Source organism: Pan troglodytes, chromosome 15, assembly GCF_028858775.2.
Source record: "Pan troglodytes isolate AG18354 chromosome 15, NHGRI_mPanTro3-v2.0_pri, whole genome shotgun sequence".
In the NCBI taxonomy this organism is placed as follows: domain Eukaryota; kingdom Metazoa; phylum Chordata; class Mammalia; order Primates; family Hominidae; genus Pan; species Pan troglodytes.
The window spans coordinates 66,300,849-66,322,604 of NC_072413.2; the positions used below are offsets into that span (position 1 = coordinate 66,300,849).

General features: G+C 39.4%; 1 protein-coding gene across 14 annotated transcripts in view; it reads left to right on the plus strand.

Annotated features, from left to right (window-relative positions):
• Positions 1-21,756, plus strand: part of RAD51B (RAD51 paralog B) — a 914,255-nt gene that overhangs the window by 501,168 nt on the left and 391,331 nt on the right. The window lies entirely within an intron of this gene.

Here is a 21,756-nt window from a genome sequence, read left to right on the forward strand (position 1 = left end):
GCTGTTTACGTTTGGTGACCTGCCTGAACACTCCCGCCAGAGTGGACGCACCTCTTGGCTAATGAGGAACAGCCATGCTGTCTTTTACTATGGTAGACCTTGGAGGTTAAAATGAAAAATAAGAGGATCCTCTGTTGATGACTAGTCGAAGTTAATTTTCTTTATAGATTTATTGAGGTATAATTTACATACTATAAAATTCACCCATTGTAAGTATACAATTCAATGATTTTTAGTATAATAAATTTATAAAGTCTTGTCATCATATAATCCAGTCTTAGAACTTCGTTGGAGTTATTTTGAAAACACCAAATAATGATCATAATTGGAATGTAGATCATGCTGAAGTGAAACAGAAATTTATGAGGCTATCTTGGGTTAAGGAAGAGGGCCACCCAGGAAACTATTTGAGACAATTAAGTCTCAAGCTTCTCAAAATACATGAAACCTTGAGATTAGCACTTATATTTCAGAACATTTTCCATATTTTTGCTTACCAAATGGTATGACCTACTTGAAAAAAAATGAGAAGCTGCTGCAGAACCTGCCTCAGGTGTCAGCATCAATTAATGTTTCATGGTTATAATGAGAAGGAGCAGAAGATGAGAATCTAAGCTCCCCTTAAAGGGCTTATAGTTCACTTTGAACATCTCATCACATATTTATTTACGTGCCCTCTCATTTTCAAGTACTGTGTTAGGTACTGCAGACACATGGATAGTGAGACAATATCTCTACCCTTAAGAACTAGTAGTCCAGTGGTTTCTGTTAAATTTCAGTATGATGTCATAAATTCTGTGGTAAAGTACCGTGTGATGTCAGGAAGGTCATCAGTAAAGACTTTCTAGAGTTGATGTTACTAAGAAATCAATGACATGGTTAATAAGCTCACTAGTCCTGCTGACACTGAGTCCCTACCCTCGGCTCCATTTGGATGAGGCTCTGTGAGATCCAGTCCCTGCCTTGGGGGCTTTGTCATTCATGAGAGAAACAAGTCCATCACTCCTTCCAGTTAGATATCTGTGAAAAGGTGGAAAAAGCAAAGAACACTTGGAATTTGGGAGAGAAAGAGAGACCATTTAAGGGAAGAATTGCATTTGAGTTGAATTTTGAAAAAATTGAGATAGGCTTTTGCCTGGCATGGGTAAAAGTGGGAAACAGTCCAGAAGAAAGATGTGAGCAAAGGCTCAGGGACAGGAGAACTTGGGATGTGTTCTGAGAACAGTGAGTAATCCAAAATGGATTAATACATATATCACATAGTATAGCTATTTCTATATACTTATGTCAGAAACAAGGGAATTAAGGGAATCACAAGGCTCTGCTTTGCCTGCATCAAGGAAGGCTTCCTAGAGAAGCCATTAATTTCACTCTGTCTGTTATGCATGCTTTACACCAAGGTGATGTGATTAGTTTTCTTCTTTGGTTTCTTCTTTCTGAATTCATCAGGTGGTCACACCCACTGGGCCACAGAAAGCATCAGTGGATTTTCACTAGTGATTCCTGTGATTAAAAAACGTTTTTGACCAGCACATAATTTGTGCCAGATTTGTAAGCTAGAGTGAATTCTATTTTTGTCCAGTTCAACCTGGCCATAGGCTGCTGTAACCTGGCCCAAGAACTTAATGTAATACTTTCAAGAAGATTAAAAATCCAACAATCCCTTGAAACATTGGTTGCTAACCTTTGAAAGAGTAGTCACTGCACCTGAGTAGCCTTAGGAAATGAATAGGAGGTCTGAGAAAAAGAAAAAAAAAGAAGAATGGTACCATTTGCTTAAAATCCCTAGGGCCTTATAGGGTAAACCTATTTCTAAATTTAAGTTGCTAAGACCTTGAACCTGGGGTTGTTTGGGGATATTTTGGAAAGTAAGGAATATTATTGACTTTCCGTCAGGAAGGAAAGAACTCAGTTGTTTTTGATATTACTAAGAAAGAGAGAGTTTTGCATTTATTTGTTTGCATGGACGGTCTACCTACCGTGTGGCCTTGTTCATGACATGGCGGACCTCCCTCTCTGGGGTCAGTGTGAATAGCCAGGCTGCAGCTGTAGCTAGAGACAATGGCCAGCACTGTTGGGCCTTGCCCCTTAAGCCTCGAAGGTTAATTTCCTAGTATTTAGTGGCATTGAACCCGCCAAAGAAAATGCTGTTTCATCTGGGGGAACATAATTTCTGCATGTGTATTTTTTTCATGAAGAATAAAGAAGAGACATTTTTGGAAGAACATAACTTAACCTATTGGCCTTGGCTAGGAAAGCTAAAAAAGCAAGGGGTCAGTACTCTTACAAGTATCATGTCTTAAACGTCAGCCAACCAGTAATTATTTAGATGCCATCAGAGGGGAAGTCCCATCCCATTGTTATTTTTTCTCTAGACTGTGAGATGCTTTAAAAAAACCTCTCTGTAGGGAAATGATCTTTAAAAAACAAACAAACAAAAAGCCTGAGAATTTAGTGCTGCATTTGTTGAGAAGTAAGGGCCCTGGAAACGGAGGAGTTTTTGTTGTTGTTGTTTTGGTGACTGCTTTGCCACTCTGCATGTTACAAAGGGCAAATTCTTGGCCACTGTTTAGGGTTCCCAAAAAATTCCAAGATGTCCAGTTAAATTAGAATTTTAGATAAACAACAATTTTTGTATGAGTACATCGAAAATATTGTACTGGGACCTACTCATACTTTAAAATTATTCATTGTTTACCTGAAATTTAAATTTAACTGAGCCTTGTATTTCTTTTTGCCAAATCTGCAATGCTTTGTTACTTCAATAAAAAAACTGTGCAAGGAGCCTGGGAGCTTTTATGATTATTGAAAATCACTGTCAATTTTAAACCTAAACAAAACAATAGATAAAGCTTTGAAAATAGAATCAAGTCCAGTCATACCAAGTGAAAGGAGTCCTTTCTCATTTTTTTATCTTCTTGTAGCCAGCTCTGGGGATCCAATTCTATTGGGAATGGCTCACCTAGGTCTACTGTAGCTTAGAGTTATACCTTGTAGATCACCTGGATGCTTCTGTGTTCCAGCTTTAACTCAGAGGATCAGGTCAGAATGGAGGCTCCCTTTGAAATCTAAAGTGCTTAGCTTCTTTAGGGTAGCTCCACACCCTTTTTAATTCTTCTGTAAAATGTCTATCTAGCCTAGAGAAGTGGAGTCTCACTAGACATGGTTCTGAGAATAATAGCTATCATTTACTGAGTGCCTAATATGTGCCAGTGCCTTACCTGCATTACCTGCCTGAGTTCATACTGCCTTCTAACAACCCTATGAGACAGATACTGTTATCTCCATTTTACAGATGAGGAAATAAAGACCCAGAGAGGTTTAGTAACTTTCTGCAGGTCACAGAGCCATTGAAAGGCAAAAGTGGGATAAGCATTCAAATCAATCTGACTCCAAAACCCCTTCAGTAACCATTGTACTACTGCATGTGATGCCCTTAGATTCTCCACTTTTCCTCTCCCTCCCCAAGCCCCCAGTTTGGCTTGATATTGGAATCATCCCTTTCTCTCCTTGTTCTTTACTGGCTGGAATTACTAGAGTACTTTCGGTCTGAAACTGGCCTTAAAGAATCTTTGTCCATGTGTATCACACAGCAATGCAATAGACGCAGAAATCTGGGCACTAGAAGATGTTAACTTTGGATGCCTCCTGTTTTATATGCATATGATTAAACCAATGGGGAAAGAAAGCCCTGAAACTTTATTACAACATTTTTGTAGTATTAAATTTGACATATTAAAATGTGTTATCATTTTAATATCTTTAAAGAGCCTGAGGAGACTCTCAAGCCTTAGACTGTAAATAGCTAACAGCTTTGAGATGAGCTTACATAGGAGTCAAATGATTGTTCCAAGATGGCTGTTCTAATTCTGCAGAGCTACCGTAGTATTCAGCCTACTGCCTGCCAAAGGCAAGGGGCCTTGCCCCTCTCTTCCTCCTCCCTGCTTTCCTCTTGGTTAAGAAGTAACAAAAATATACTGCCCAACACCCACTTTCTTTTAGAACCAACACATATTCCTTCTGGCTCACTCCCTCTATAAAATGATTTGTCAGCATTTTGATCTCATTAAATAAAAAGTTTTACTTGGTCAAACTGGGAAAGTTTATGAAGTTAGCCCTTCCATCCCATCATCTGCTGTGGCCACAGCTGTTGAGTGTGAAATAGCTCTATGGGTGTGGTCTACCAAGTATCCCAATAGCATTTCTTACACTGTGGGCTATGGACCCAAAGGTCTGGAAGAGTTGTTTTCATAGGGTCACACTAGAACACTGGCTCTTTCTGGTTAAAAGCTTCCCTAGCCTTTCTCCTCCAACTCTTAACACATCTCTCATGTTTCTTTCCCCCCTGCAGAAGTATAGAAACCTCCTCTTTTCTTTTCCTCTGCACTCTCCTCATCTGTCTCCAAGTCCCCATTGTGCCATGTTTCTCCTACTTCCTGTTTCCTTTAACCACTAACTTCTCACGATTTTTAAAATCAACCTATCCAATTCTAAAAGGAAATTGAAACCCCGCCCCCCAAAAAAGTAAAACTAGGGGGAAAAAGCCATAGTAGGAAGTATAATGTTATGATCTTCTCTCTTAGCCCTACACATCTGTAAAAAGTAGTCTTGCTCCGTACTGCAAGACTAGGGCAGCCCAGTCGCCCACTCCCCTTTTATTCTCCCTCCTCACATTCCCCTGTCCTTTTCTAACCCACCTTCCCACTTAGGGTCTAATTTAGCCAATTTATACACTCGGCAAGCTTGCAAAGGTTTTGGTTCTCTCCTTTTGGGTGTGGAATGCTGGTGCCACAGGGGCTTTCAGAAACAATTTAGTAAGTGATAGACTTGGAAGAGTTCAAAAGCAGCTCTGGGAAGACATCACTGATGAATCTCTGCTCTTAGCATTTTGTTGCCTCTTAGAGGCTTAGCAAATAGCAGCATTTGATCCATAATCTGCTCTTTCTTGGTACCCAGAGAGGCAGCACAAGGGTAGACCTTGAGCAAGTTACTTAAACTCTGAGCTTCTGTTGCCCTTTCTGTAAAAAAAGGCAAAATAATCATTCTGACCTCACATTGTTGCTATGAGGATTCAGTTAGTTAATTTTTAAATTTTTTTAAATTAATGTGTTTATTTTTTTGAGACAGGGTCTTGCTCTGTCATCCCTGCTGGAGTACAGTGCTGCGATCATGGCTCACTGCAGCCTCAATTTCCCAGGCCCCAGTTATCCTCCCACTTCAGCCTCCTGAGTAGCTGGGACCACAGCTACTCCCACTTCAGCCTCCTGAGTAGCTGGGACCACACCTGGCTAATTTTTGTATTTTTGGTAGAGGTGGAGTTTCACCATGTTGCCCAGGCTCGTCTCAAACTCCTGAGCTCAGGGGATCTACCTGCCTCAGCCTCCAAAAGTGCTGGGATTACAGCCATAGCCACTGCGCCCAACACAATGACTTAATATTTATAATACACTTAGAACAGTGCTTAGCATGTAGTAAGCACTAGATTAAATAAATGTATAAAATGAAGGAAGAAATAATAGTGTTTTTCTTTTAATTCATGCATGAAGAACTATGTTCGACTTCTGTATGGTATCTTGAAGGGGTCCAAAATAAATCTGACTGGCAGTTTGAAGGCCTATAAGAGAGCATATTACGTAATTTCACTCAAGGATTTTGACAATTAGTCCAGCTTGATGGATCTCTTCTCACCTGTATTTTGGCCAAACTGACCAATTATTTCCCATTCCAACTGCCATCCAAATTTCCTTCCCCATCCCTTCCACATGTTTCAGTTGCTTTTGCTGCCTTTACTTCATATTGACTGTCAGGATGTGTGGCCCTGTAATACTGGGTTTTTATTTAAAAAGCTTTCTCTCATTCATAAACTTCTTTTGAGGAGTGAGGCCTGCATTTCTGATGGTTGTGTATCATTCCCATGCCTTGTGCATAAGTGGTACTCTATCCATGTGTTTTGATTGGCTGATTTGAGCTTTTGCAGATTAGGAAATAGTTGGCCTAGAGCTAAGTGGCACCTGAGAGAATCTTCCCCTCCAGGCCTCACAGATGCACTCTGTGGAAAGGCCATTGTCTCCTTGCTTTGTGTTGGACTATTAGGAACCTAAAAGCTAGGACAGGCCTGGGTAGAGATAGCCACCTTTAAGTTAGGGGAATGCTGGGGAGTCTACTGGGATTTGACTGTGAGGTGAAAGGAGGGCTGCCTACAAGCAGAAAGCTTAAGGTATTGGCTTTGTGTAATTACCAGGAATGCTTTTAGCTAGCACCTTGAACGGTTGGTTAAAAAGGGACAGTTAGATGTGTGGTGTTAATAACCTTGACCAGTAGATTCGTGACTATGAGAATTTCAAAAGGCGAAGCAAGAACACACACAGAGGGAAAACATCTCTTGTTTCTAGGGGCAGCCTTCCCAGCAGCACTCAGCCCAGAGCTGTTTTTCCCCCAAGGAGAACACAGGGACAAAATAAATATGCCTTCCTGACCCAAAGACAGGAGCGCCCAGGGAGACCATGGGATCTGGGAGTGAGAGCAGATTGTAGGGAGGAAGTATCCAGGATGAGACTGGTATTAGCTACAGGCTGGACAGTTAGTCAGTGGCAGCTAGGTACTGCTGCTAGTGGCTGAGGGCAGGGTTTCTTAGAGACCTGAAGATGTGAGCATTCATTTATTTGTTCCTTCATCATTCAGCAAACCTTTACTCAGTGCTTATTATGTACTGGATACTGGGCTGAGCCCCCACTTGTGACCTCACTGGGCATTGAGTCTGAGGCCTTGGCAGCTAAGGGTGGTGTTCCTTAGGGAACTGGGAGGCCATCCAGACAGGAGGCACAGTACAAACAAGAAAGAACTAGGGGCCAGGTATGGTGTCTCAGGCCTGTAATCCTAACACTTTGAGAGGCCAAGGCAGGTGGATCACTTGAGGTCAGGAGTTCAAAACCAGCCTGATCAAAATGGTGAAACCCCATCTCTACTAGAAATAGAAAAACAGTTAGCTGGGTGTGGTGGCAGGCACCTGTAATCCCAACTACTCCGGAAGCTGAGGCAGGAGAATCACATGAACCTGGGAGGCGGAGGTTACAGTGAGCTGAGATCGTGCCACTGCACTCCAGCCTGGATGACAGAGTGAGACTCCTGGGGAAACCCAGCCCTGCATCAGAGAAAGTGATGCACTGATGCTTCACACACAGAGAATGGAAGCGGGAGTGGAGGCATTTTTCTGGAGTTCAAGCTTCACCTTCAAGCGTGATATTCAGATTCCATGAGAGCATGCAGAAAGAGCCCAGAGGACCGGTTGAACAGGGCATACCATTGTGAGTCCTTAGAAGCTAAAAGACAGCCAAGAACAGTAGGAAAGAAGCTGAGAATAAAAGCTAAGACAGGTACCTCCAATCTCTAAAAAGTTAAACCTCTTAGAGGATCATAAATAAAGCCACACTCACAGGTGTACATGCTATAATTTATTTTATAAGTGCCTGGCATATTAATAAATGGTATGTAGTTTACTTACAGTGCTGTTTGGGTGGTTCTCAAGTAATCTCTTGTTTTACATTCTAAAGTCCACTCAGTGTTAGAATGGACCATTTGAGCCCAAGTAGATTCAACAAACCATCTATACCCAACCCGCACATCTGGGCAGGGATGACACTTGATGAGCCATCCAGGCCTCATCTCATAGACTCTATTCATCCCCTGCTGTCATGGGCACCAAAACATTTTATAGTAAATTGCACAGTAGTTTGTCTTTCCCAATAAACTGTATGCTTCTTGAGGGTAGGTACCCTATCTCTTTATCTCTGACACCTGGCACACAGCCCAGCACATGACAAGATCAAGAACCAGGACTGGCCGGGGCTCAGTCTGCACATGCTCTGGCTTTCAAGTGGCATCTTCTAATGATCTGAAAGACCTCTCTAGAACTTTTTTCCTTGTATGTTATGTAAATAATATACTTAAGATAGAAACTTTTGTGTTTCATGTTGTATATTAATGTTGAATATAAAGTTTTTTTCTAGGGTGTGACTATTTTTTCACCTAGTTCCTTCAAATTTTCATCCCTACCATTAGTTTTTCAAAGTCTCTGGATTCCTGTTGAAATATCCTTTTCTCTGGAGGTTTATATCACCTCCTAGGCTGCTTTTGACTTATCTACTCATGCTTTACTTCGGTAGTGCTGATGCTCTCCCCCAGTTATTCCTCACCTGTACCATGTGGTATTATTAATGCAAATGAGGCTTTACCCGCCTATCCCCTCCCCTAGCATTTATGCATTCTTCAGGGAAAACTCTGTTGTATATGTCTCTGAGTCTCCCACAGCAACTAACACAGTGCCTTACACTCCATTAGCTACTCAACGAGTATGTTTTAATAAATTCCATTAGTGGAGTGAGGTAGTTAGGAGCAGGTATGAGCTCAGGCCTTTGAGTGGGACAACCTGGGTCTAATGCTGCCTCCTTCACTAACTACTTTTATGATCTTGAGCAGTCTGCTAATCCTCCTTGTGTCCAACTTCTTAATGTTTAAAATGAGGATAATAGTAGTACCTACCTAATAAGGATTAAGTGAGTTAAGATATGTTTTTGAGGGTTAAATGCATTAAAATATGTAAAACACTTAGCACAATGCCTGGCCTGTAGTGAGAGCTATCATTATCAACAACCACCATCATAGGTACCCATTATCAGAAGTTGGGGGTTTGGATAAAGAAAGTAAGTTTCTCTAGGTTATATTTTTGTGAAGTCTGAACTGGAATGAACTTCTTCAGATTCCTCATAGAGTACTTCATGCCCCGCCCTTTTATTGCACAGGGACTATATCTGCTTCAGTATTATGTAGAACATCTTGATTAAGAGTATTTTTTTATCTTTCATCCTTGACTTATCTTTTGGTGTGTAGGTATATAGTTTCATCACATTCTCATTTTTTTTTTTTTTTTAAAAAGAGTTGTTCCGTTTCCGCTTTTTCTGTCTACTGCTTTCTCCTTCTACGCTTAGGCCAAGAATATATTACACTTGGAGGCATCTAGCTAGTGTGGTGCTTCCCAAACCTTTCCATGACCCAAAATAGGCTAAATACCACACCAAGGGAGACATCGATGATGTTCTATTAAGAACAGTGAAAGGGAACCCAGGCATAAATATACACTCAGTATACACAACTGTCAACACCCATAGCACTGACCATCCTATTGTACCTTAGAACTTAACACTGTAATTTATCTGAGTGTTTTTTAATGGCTCTCTACTAAGTGTCAAGCTCTGTGCTAGGTCTGGGGAATGGAAAAATGGTAAGACATGGTTCTTGCTGTTGAGGTGCTTAGTTGTAACAATTTATTTTCATCTTTTATTAAATACTAATTGAATAATGTTATTCTTTTTTTTTTTTTTTTTTTTTTTTTTTTTTTTGAGATGGAGTTTCACTCTTGTTTCCCAGGCTGGAGTGCAATGGCGCAATCTCGGCTCACTGCAACCTTCGCCTCCCAGGTTCAAGCAATTCTCCTGTCTCAGCCTCCCGAGTAGCTGGTATTACAGGCATGCACCACCACACCCGGCTAATGTTGTATTTTTAATAGAGACGGAGTTTCTCCATGTTGGTCAGGCTGGTCTTGAACTCCTGACCTCAGGTGATCCACCTGCCTCGGCCTCCCAAAGTGCTAGGATTACAGGCATGAGCCACCAAGCCCGGCCAATGTTATTATTCTTTAAGTAAAACATGTTTCCCCAAGTAAACTTACTGTGTGTTTAGTACCATCCTGGACCCTCTTACTCACAGTGCTATTTGCCCCACTACTACCCAGTAAAAAGAAAGGGTGACAGGTTGTAAGGACATGTAGGGGTTTGAGGAAAGTTGGGCTTGTGTCAATGTAATAAAAGCCAAGTAGTTCTTCTTCCAGCCCAGTCTGTATCTATGACTAGATCATGAACAGAGAACTAAAGACTTTTGATTGTAAACCTCCTTATGCCTAGGCTTGGCCCACACTCAACTCTAATAAAAATAGTAGTAAATGTTAGGAGTAGACATAAAATGAGCACAGGTTGCCACTAGAACTTTTTCTATAACCTAACTACATTTTTTTCAACCTAAAATATTACATATTGTGTCAGCCAGGATGCCATCAGGAAAGAGATGGCGCACTTTAGTATTCCGAGGCTAATTACAGTGGGGCTCCATTAGTGCCCCTAGACTGAGAAGGTGAGGGAACAGGCTGGTTTCTGGAAGCAAGGAGATAGAGGGGGCTGTGTGGAAAAGACTGCCTAGCAGGGTCTGAGACCTTCCATCAAGAGGCACAGCCAGTCCATAGCCCAACATCACTCTGCTCCTTCAAATCTCCTACCGGTGCACCCCAGTGGCCCAACCCAGGAGAGTCCTGTTGATGTGACACACACAGGCCAGGTCGCAGGGCAGAGAGCAGGTGAAGAATGATTGTGAGTAAATCTAGAGGGGCACACAGGAAGATATCCAGCAAACATGTTTCACACTTGATTTTAGAGGTAAGGGTGTGTATCTTAATTTTATCTGTTTTAGAAAACTAAAATTTTAATAGATTTAAAGTATTTCTGCCATAGTTCTTAAACCATCAATCTGATGATGTCAGATATTTTTCTCAGTGTCATTAGTTTGACCTCCCGCCACATTTTTTTGGTGGAGAGGGGTGAGGGATTGTGTATAAATTTCCTCCAGAGCACACAGAGAATAAAAATGCTATTCTTCAGTTTTTTTTTTGTTTTTTTTTTTTTTAACAAAGAGTTGTTCCATTTCCCCTTTTTCTGTCTACTGCTTTCTCCTTCTACGCTTAGGCCAAGAGTATATTACGCTTGGAGGCATCTAGCTAGTGTGGTGCTTCCCAAACCTTTCTCAGCCAAAGACTCCTCTGGGAATCCAACTAAATTTCCTGGTTCCCTTTTGCTTTTAATATCAATGACCATATTACCCAATGAGGTTATTTTTATTTCTTACAAATATTTTTATAATTAACTTAAGATTCAACAAGGAGCCAAAGGTAAACAGACTGTAATTATTTCAAGTTCTAACCATTATGAGTAGATATTAATCTTCGAGAAGGTATTATTAAAAAAAGTATATAATATTCATAAATTAAAGTCAACTTATAAGTACAAAGGAATATCTGTGACTATAAAAGGAAAAATAAACTGGAATTTAAAATTTAATCACTGTGCCTTAGTAAACACGATCCTGGTACATTTCAGCACAGTATTTGTGTTTCAGAATAGGATTTTGTCTTCTAGTTATTCACTAATACGTATTTATTTTACTATCATTCAGCAAAAAACCCTTTAAATCACTGTCAAAAGGTAGGTGATTTACTGGAACAGCTAACCTACCTCTGCCTAGAGCCCCATAGGCACTCACTTCCCTATGGAACCCTCTGTCCCTTCTTCCCTTCCTATATACCTCGGGTACCTTTATGCAGCCTTGTTCTATTGCCACTCAGCCTGTTTTACTAAGCTGCCCTAAAGTCACTGCAAAATTTTGATCAGAACATTACTGAACCAGGACACAAAGAAATGCTCATTACAGGCTTTAAATATATGCTTTTTCTTAGATCTATGGGAACAATTTCTCTAATTCTTAGGTTTTGCTCCCTGAAATTACACAGAAAGTACTGTATCTTCTTAACCCTTTCTCCACCCCTCCTTTCATTTCAACCCAACAAACTTTTCTCCTGTGCATTGCTAGGCAGTGCTTCCATTGTCCTTAAGTGTTTAAGGTCTTGTGCTGGTAATGAGCCAGTAGTCACAAAGCTAGCCAGTGGATTTGTTCTTCAAGCCTTTAGTGATTCCATACTCCATATAATGGACTATACCATTTGTGGATTCCTTGACAGCCATGAGGAGACACTGACGGAGCTATGAATAGAAGAACCCTGTGTTCTCCCCTGTCCAGCTCCCCTGGCTTTTGGAAACAGAACTTTAATTTTTCTTCTCCATCTATGTGGTTCACATGGAACTGACCCCATCCTCCAACTCTAGAGGTTGTCTCTGAACTTGGGTCAGACCAAACGAGTTTCAGTGCTTGGTTTAGAAATGAATATGTAACCGAAGCTGAGCATGTGAGAATCCAACCATAAGAATTTGGCCGAGCCTTCTGGGGAAGAGGAGCCTCTGTAAGCTAGGGTCACTAAATTGGTACAGTGAAAGCCTGTAGCCACTACTTTGGAGAAGCCTGCCTAAGACTGCCAACACACTGCAAGGAAGAGCTGAAAGATGGAGAGAGACTGGTTCTCATCATCATTTGACCACTCAAGTTCAGCTACCTTGGTCATACAACCCGATAAATCTACCCCCAGCCCTACCAGTTATTTTGTATATTATGTCACTTTTTATTTTTATTTATGTATATATTTTTTGAGACAGGGTCTTTTGCTGTTGCCCAGGCTGGAGTGCAGTGGCATGATCATAGCACACTATAACTTCACACTCCTCGGCTCAAGTGATCCTCCCACCTTAGCTTCCCAAGTAGCTAAGACAAGAGGTGTATGCCACCACATCCAGCTAATTTTTTATTTTTTGTAGAGATGGGGTCTCCCTATGTTGCCCAATCTGGTCTCAAACTCCTGGCCTCAAGCCATCCTCCTGCCTTAGCCTCCCAAAGTGCTGGAATTACAGGCATGAGCTACCACACCCAGGCTTATTATGTCAATTTGCATGTGCACTCTGTCACTTATAACCCAAACTCCTGAGTCAAATACCAGCACATCTGAGAATTCAACAACTTCTGGGATCCACAGCCCCATGGAGGCTACAAGCTACTAAAAAGATACGAATGTCAGCTTCAGCTGAGAATTCCAGAAATCTACAGAAGGTACCTTTCCTTTTCTTTGGTTCCAGAGAGCATGATAATATACATACAGAATTCTGGAAACTTGGGACCAATAATAGGGTGTATTACCAACTGTGTGTGGTATCTGTAATTAAATATTGCTAAAACCCTGTAGAGGCTGGTTTTTACCTTTAAAAAGATCATCTTAAATAATCTGAGGATTTTTATTTTAAATAAGTTAATGTTAAAAATATTTTTTGGGCCGGGCCCGGTGGCTCACGCCTATAATCCCAGCACTTTGGGAGGCCGAGGCAGGTGGATCACGAGGTCAGGAGATCGAGACCATCCTGACCAACATGGTGAAACCCCGTCTCTACTAAAAGTACGAAAAAATGGGCTGGGCATGGCGCTGCACACCTGTAGTCCCAGCTACTCGGGAGGCTGAGGCAGGAGAATGGCATGAACCCAGGAGGTGGAGTGTGCAGTGAGCCGAGATCGTGCCACAGCACTCCAGCCTGGGCGACAGAGCGAGACTCTGTCTCAAAAAAAAAAAAAAAATTGATAACATGAAAATTTGAAGTAAAGAGTCAATTATGTTAAAGAAAAAAACACTCCAAAATCTAACATGATGCTAGGCTATGTTAACAAGAGCCTGGCATTAAAAACTGAGTCACCATATTCAGCATTAATAAGATACTAGCAAAGCTCTCATTCAGCTGCCATGCCTAGGTTGTGCTTCTGCATGTTCAGAGGATGTGGAAAGCAATTGAAATGATTAAAAGCATGGAAAATCACATCTCTGAAGAGCGATGAAAGTAGGCTATTTAACTAAAAGAAAAGAAGATTGAAGGAAGAAAATAAATGGTGTTTAAGTATAGAAAGAGTTCTTATAAAGAAAAAGGTGTCCAGATGTTTCCCCCTTCCACTGAGTATATTAAGAGAAAATTGCCTTAGACATTTCATTTTTACAAAGGAAGGATTTTTTTCAAGCAAATAGGATTCTTGTACTGGGTGTGACATTGGACTAGATGACCTTTAATATTTTTCTTCACTAAGATTCTATGATTACCAGATTGAGGATGTACTTATCAAAAGAGTGTGGAACCACTTGCTGTATGTCTTAAAAGGTAAGATGAGGAAACACTGGCTGGTTTGCCTTAGGTGTCATTCTGCCCAGGAGTTACTTCCAACATTCATAACATGCCTTTGAAGAAGCAAATATTGTATATAGACAAACAGCATATCAGAAAAAAATCAAAACAAAAACAAAGGAATACTAGCATTAAAGTAATAATAAAATATAGGATTTTTATTTTCTACTCTTTTAGTATAGCCATTAGCAATTCACAGTTAGTTTCTTCATTAACTAGATATGATAAGTGAGGCAAATCATGGGACAGTTTAGTATTGGTGACAGTGTGTTTGGAGGGGTAGAATTAAGTGTTCCATATGGAATCAGGAGCATTTAATGTCAGCTCTAGTATGTATCTGGCATATTTCCTACTGCAACTTAATTGGCATAATTTTGGATCCAGAGAATACAAACCAAGACTCAGAAAACTATATTTTACTTTTAAAATATAGTTTTAAAAACAATTCTAGGTTTATACATGGAAAAGCTATTCTAAAGAACAATAGCTGGCTGGGTGCGGTGGCTCACGCCTGTAATCCCAGCACTTTGGAAGGCCAAGGCGGGTAGATCATGAGGTCAGGAGTTCAAGACCAGCCTGGCTAACATGGTGAAACCCCGTCTCTACTAAAAATACAAAAATTAGCTGGGCATGGTGGCGCGTGCCTATAATCCTAGCTACTCGGGAGGCTGAGGCAGGAGAATTGCTTGAACCAGGACCTGGGAGGCAGAGGTTACAATGAGCCAAGATCATGCCACTGCACTCCAGCCTGGGCTACAGAACGAGACTCTGTCTCAAAAAAAAAAAAAAAAAAAAGCAGTGGCGTTGGCATTATTGTGGTTTCAATGGATCTATACTTATTTAAAACTTAAAGTTTAAAAAAAAACAAAGTCCATATGTTGCTCCACATCTTTCTGTACTAGTTGGGCCATTTTGTTGAGTTCTACTATGTGGCAAGTCAGGATGTTTTGTGTAAGTACAAGCTCCTGTGACTATAGTTTTCATGCATCCACATATCTACTAATTAGCTCCACAACTGGGTTCTGCAATTTCCTGGGCCACATCGCTGAGACAGATTCCGCATGTTCTGCACCAGCAGTCATTTCCCCTTCATGGAGCCCACATAGTCACTTAAAAGTAATTTATCCAGGAGGGTTTCCAGCTTTTAAGTGAGTCTGCTAATAACAGAGGTTGTCTGACTTCACAATCAATTATCCTGCATAGATTCAAGTGATAATTTCTATATTTGTAGTTTTCAAGTTGCAGGGAAAAACTGGGAAGGGAGAAGAATATCAATTCTGCAAACTGGTTATTGAAAGTATTGGGGGAGTTTGCTGAATATGGTGATTTTGATGGAAAGGAATCTTAACAATACCCCATTCATATGCATTTTCCAATTGAATTATGCAAGAAAAATTAACTTAGAAAACCAAGCAAGCAAGCAAACAAAAAGCCCCAAACAACAGCAGCAAAACCCAACTTCCAAAAAGAGTTCACATTATAGGCTTACTTTTAAAAACTGATCTAGAAACAAGAAGCTGGTTTCTAAGTTTATTTCCACACTTGCCCTCTGAACCCTGTCTTGTTGAAAGATTCAGGATATCAGATTCTCTCCCATAATTTCCTTTCAACAGAACTTACTGTATTACCCACCCATCCCCCAAATATAAATGGCTAAAACAGCTGGCTCTTTCACTCTTGGTATATACACACAAACACAAATGAGATACACACACACACACATATGTATATTATACATCTCTGCATATATAAACACATACTTTGGTCATTTATTTTTTTAACAGAATGAAGGTAATTAATCAAAATACAATTCATTTTAACAGTTGAGGCTTGACAGAGATCATTATTTCAAGAAAAGCCAAGGAGAATAAGCTCCCTTTCATAGTATTGTTTTCTTTCTAAACCTCTATAGGGTGCATGGCTCTTAACTACTGAGAAAGTTTGGGACAGCACCATGGAGCAGCCTCCTGGCCTACATGTTAAAAGATCTAAATTCTCTTGGGGAAGGAACTTATAACTATGTATTCACTCACCCCACAGAAGAGAAGATTTTGCATCTGTTTTATTTCTAATTCTAGGCTGTCTCTAGTTAGCCATAGGGCAAAAAAACCAAAACTATTTCCCCCTCTTTCCCTGAAGAAAAAAACTGAAGTGCAGAGAGAGAAATAAAGATAAATATCTTTTTCTTATTCCAGTTCAATTTAGTTTCATTTGTTCTTTTCTTTAATATTTTGTGAGCTGAGAAGAAACCTCTTTAAATCATCTCATCTATGTGAAACCTGTTTTTAGAGAGTCCAGACTTTTTCTCCTTCATTCTGTGATTCCATCAGTGATGCTGAAATGACTGATTTATAATTCTCCTTCCTACTGACTGGGAAATAGAGGTGTATCATAGTGGAGGGACCTGGAAAATGGATAGGTAGATGAAAGAGAACCAGAGGACCCTGTCCACAACCCACCCACCCAGCTGAGGACTGTTAGCTGGTCCCTGAATAGAATGCTCTCACCCTTTCTGCCTCTGCATATACTGCTCTGCTACAGAGCCACTCAGCAGAGTGGTGTCCCCTTGACCCAGTTGGGGCCATCCCTGGACTCCTGTAACCTAGGACCTTCTAGCCTTAATCATATCATCATATGTAAAGAATGCCTACAAGTCAATAAAAAAAAATAGAAAAATAGACGAGGGATATAAACTGGTGATTTTTAGAAGAAACCTGGGCATTCAACTTTACAAGTCATTAAGGAAATAAAAATTAATACAAAAATGAAATCCCACTCTTGCCATCAGTTTGGCAAAACAAAACAAAAACCCTAAATGTTGGTGAGCATATAAGAAAACAGGAACTCAAACTGCTAATGGAAGACGAAACTGGTAAAGCCACTTTGAAGAACTATCTGGCAGCCTCTAGTCTGATGTGAACAGGCACAAGCACTGCAGCCCAGCAGCTACACTTCTAGCTGTGAGCCTTAGAGATACCTTTGCTCCACAGGTAAAATTATGTACAACAAAGGCTATATTTATTTTTATGTTTTAAAAAGGCCAGAAGGATGAACACCAATTTTTTCTTTTTAAAATTAATAGATAACATTGTACGTTATAATCATATACAACATGATGTTTTAAAGTACACATACATTGTAGAATGGTTAAATCTAGCTAATTAAACAAATGTATTGCTCACATAGTTACCATTTTGTGGTAAGAGCATATAACATCCACTGTCTACATTTTTCAAGAATGTAATATATTTTTAACCATAGACACCTTGCTCTTTCATAGGTGTCTTGAAATTTATTCCTCCTGTCTCATTGCAATTGTGTATCCTTTGACCAACATCTTCCCATCCCCCTCTCCACCACACCCCAGCCTCTGGTAACCACCATTCTACTGTCTACTTCTATGTAATCAACTTTTTTGGATTCCACAAAGAAGTGAAATCATGTGGTATTTTGTTTTCTGTGCCCGGCTTATTTCATTTAACATAATGTCTTCCAGGTTCATCCATATTGTCACAAATGGTGGAATCTCATTCTTTTTTATGGCTGAATAGTAGAGTCAACCCTAGAAAAATGCAGGGATGAGGGGTGCTAACCCTCACACAGTCAGAAATCCACAAATACCTTTTGGCTTCTCCAAAACTTTATTAGCCTACTGTTGATTGGAAGCCTTACTGATAACATAAACAGTCAACACATACTTTGTATATTATATATAATATATACTGTATTCTTACAGTAAGTAAGCTAGAGAAAAGAAAATGTTATTAAGAAAATCATAAGGAAGAGAAAACATATTTACCATTCATTAAATGAAAGTGGATCTTTGTAAAATTCTTCACCCATATCGTCTACACATTGAGTAGGCTGAAGAACAGGAGGAGCTGGTCTTGCTGTCTCAGAGGTGGCAGAGGTAGAAGAGGTGGAGGAGTGTAGTGGGAGATAGGAGAGACAGGTTGGAGTAGCTTTATTGAAAACATCCATATGTAAGTGGACCTTGCAGTTCAAACCTGTGTTGTTCAAGCATCAGCTGTGTTCCATTATGCATATAGGCCACATTTTTTTTATCCATTCATCTGTTGATGGACCTTTAAGTTGATTCCATATCTTGGCCATTGTGAATAGTGCTTCCATAACATGGTAGCACAGATAACCTCTCCAAATCTTGGTAGTGGTTGTCACTGGAGGAAGAAATGTGATTGGCATACTTTACTTGATATATCAAGTGATATATAGGATAGATATATATTTTATGATATATAGGATAGATATATCATATATTTTATGATATATAGGATAGATATATATTTTATGATATATAGGATAGATATACCATATATTTTATGATATATAGGATAGATATACCATATATTTTATGATATATAGGATAGATATACCATATATTTTATGATATATAGGATAGATATATCATATATTTTATGATATATAGGATAGATATATCATATATTTTATGATATATAGGATAGATATATCATATATTTTATGATATATAGGATAGATATATATTTTATGATATATAGGATAGATATAGCATATATTTTATGATATATAGGATAGATATAGCATATATTTTATGATATATAGGATAGATATATATTTTATGATATATAGGATAGATATAGCATATATTTTATGATATATAGGATAGATATAGCATATATTTTATGATATATATACACACACATATATAAGTATTATATATGTTTTTTTATATATATATAAAAAAACAAACAAGAACTGAAGAAAATATAGAAAATATGTTGGCTGGGCGCAGTGGCTCATGCCTGTAATCTCAGCACTTTGTGGGGCCGAGGCAGGCAGATCACTTGAGATCAGGAGTTTGAGACCAGCCTGGCCAACATAGTCAAACCACATCTCTACTAAAAATACAAAAATTAGCTGGGCATGGTGGCGGGTGCTTGTAATTCCAGCTACTCTGGAAGCTGAAGCAGGAGTATCGCTTGAACCCAGGAGGTGGAGGTTGTAGTGAGCCGAGATCGCACCACTGCACTCCAGCCTGGGCGACAGAGTGAGACCCTGTGTCAAAAAAAAAAAAAAGAAGAAAAAAGAAACAGAAAATATGTTATATTTTTCTCTGTACTTTTCTGCATTTACATTTTTCTCAAAATTAAAAAAGCAGATAGCCACTCTTTCCGTTGATTAGTACAATCAGCATACTTTAGTCTCTTAGTAATTTTCTGATTTGCATCTTTGCAGTCCCTAAACAGTCTTTCCTCTATGATACTAACAGATTTCACTGCAACCAGCTCACCTTCCTGGATCTGGTTTTAAGCTTGGTGAAGGCAGTGCTGATAAGGTCTGACAATGTGGGGAGTGGTAGAAGAGGCTTGGAATCTTTTACTGTTTTTCATAGCATTTCAGAGAGTTGGAAAATAGCTTCAGGGATCATCTAATAGAATTTATTTATTTAAATGAAGAAATTGTGGCCTTGAGAGCCTTGTTCAGATGCACCTGGCTAATTAAAGGTAGAGTTAGAATCTGTAACTACTGATTTTCTAGTAACAAGAGCAGAAAGTTCTACAGAGCCTTCCCCATGGACAATCAGGCACCCACCATGGGTTTGGTATTTTGGAAATAGCCATTAGGTTAGCAATACTTTAAGGGACTAGAAGGAGAGGTTAAAAGTCTCTGTGGTCACTACATTCAAGAAGCAGTATAGCATAAAGGCTGAGAGAAGATTTATCAGAAGCCATACTTGCATTGGTGTATATCTTGGCTCTGCCACTTCCAGCTGTTTTATCTTGGATAAGTTACTTAACCTGTCTGTGCCACAGTTTCTTTAATTGTAAAAGTAACAATAATAATAGTACCTATTTCAGAGGTTATTCGGAGAGTTAAAAGAGTTAATAATATGTGAGAATGATGTCTGATATATAATGTATTCAACAAATGTTAGCTATTATTATATCATTTGGAGAACAAGCTATTAAGGAAACTGAATGTTTAATTATGGTTCTGCCATCTTTTGCTTTAAACCACTTATCTCTCAAAACTGTCCTATCTTCCTTTGTATTTAACTTGGATGAGTCTTGGTTTTACAATAAAGAAAGCAGAATTCAAAAAGGTAAGATCATTTACTTGCCTAGAATGATGTCATAAATGTGTGGTAATGATTATATTTCCTTTTCATTATATTTCACTCAACACTTATTCATCCCTATTGGTATACATGGGGGCTACCCATGGGAGATGTGAAGCAATCTAGTTGACAAAAGAAATAAAGGACTGAGTCCCTGGGGGTGTTACTGTCCAACACATAGATTGCTATTTTGATGCACTCTGATAAATTACAAGCAAATTCTTCAAGTTTTTAAACAAATTACACTCCAAATTCCTACATTTTGACAAAAGTGCTTTGAACCTTAATATAAAATAATGATAGAATTCTACTTGCCACCAATGCATCTATTAAACAGTGTAGGTTTCTAGGACCCAAATCAGATTTTCTTTCTTTGTATCAGTTTCTTGAAACTAATGCTATAATCCTGATGTGGCTTTTAGACACCAACCCATTCAATGGTGGAGAATTCATTCCCAGGGTTTGAAAGACAGCTAACCATGTCTTTGTTTGTCCCCAGTGCTTTTAACCAAATAATGTAGTTCTTAAAAGATGCATTTATATAAGGTAGAATACTCTACATTTCCTTTTTATGGTTGTTTAAAAATGTTTTTAACAAACATTACAGTAATTTTTCTCATCTACCTCAGAAAAGTTCCATGTTCTAACTGAGATGAATTCCTTTGTCAAACTAGTAAGAGGGTCATTTCATTTGTAGTTTACTTACTAATTTATTCCATAATTTGAGTGTTAATCTTGCTGTCAGATGAATACAATCAACTTTTGGACTCAATTTCTTCCTGTGCAGGGGAGAATTTCTGTGTACCAAATTCCCACATAATTGCCTCTTTTGCACACACCCGCATCTTATTTTTGTTGGTGCCTATCCTAGCCCATCGCAACCTGTAATTGTCCAGCTAAATAATTTTTTAAAAAGATTTGATGCTTTCAGGTACCAAAATGATTCAGATTTAAAGCTGCAGTGGATAGTTTATTGATACATGAATTAAACCTGAAATACCCCCTCAGAACCTTAAATCTCTTTTCAGGACAGATGTCTAAAGTTGACCACAGTTTTTCTGTGTGAAAGTAGATGCTAAAATTAGCCATTGTAGCATGCAGCTTTGTGGAAGTGGCTGTACTCTTGCATCCTGTGGTTCTTTCTTCCCTATTGGCATGGTTATTTTGATCCGAAATGTCCTTTTTCCTTTGCTGTCTAGCTTTCTGCTGTCTACCTATTGCCATTCCATGGGCCATAATTCTCAGGTGGAGGTTTTTAAAATTTTCCCTTGCCTAGGCTATATCCCAGACCAGCTGAATCAGAATCCCTGGGGACAGAGCAGGGGTATTTGTGTTTTTAAAACCTCTTCAGGACATTCTGATGCTCAACCTGAATTAAGAACCACTTGCTTATTGCCTAGGTTAGAAATTTTTATTTGTTTTGTTTTGTTTTGTTTGACAGGATCTCACTCTGTCCCCCAGGCTGGAGTGCAGTGACATGATCACAGCTCACTGCAGCCTCGACCTCCTTGGCTCAGGCAATCCTCCCACCTCAGCCTCCTTAGTAGCTGGGACTATAGGCCTGTGCCACCACACTCAGCAAATTTTTTAGTTTTTGTGTTTTGTTTTGTTTTTTTTAAGAGATGGGGTCTCACTATATTGCCCAGGCTGGTCTTGAACTCCTGGGTTCAAGCAATCCTCCTGCCTCACACTCCGAAAGTGCTGGGATTATAGTCA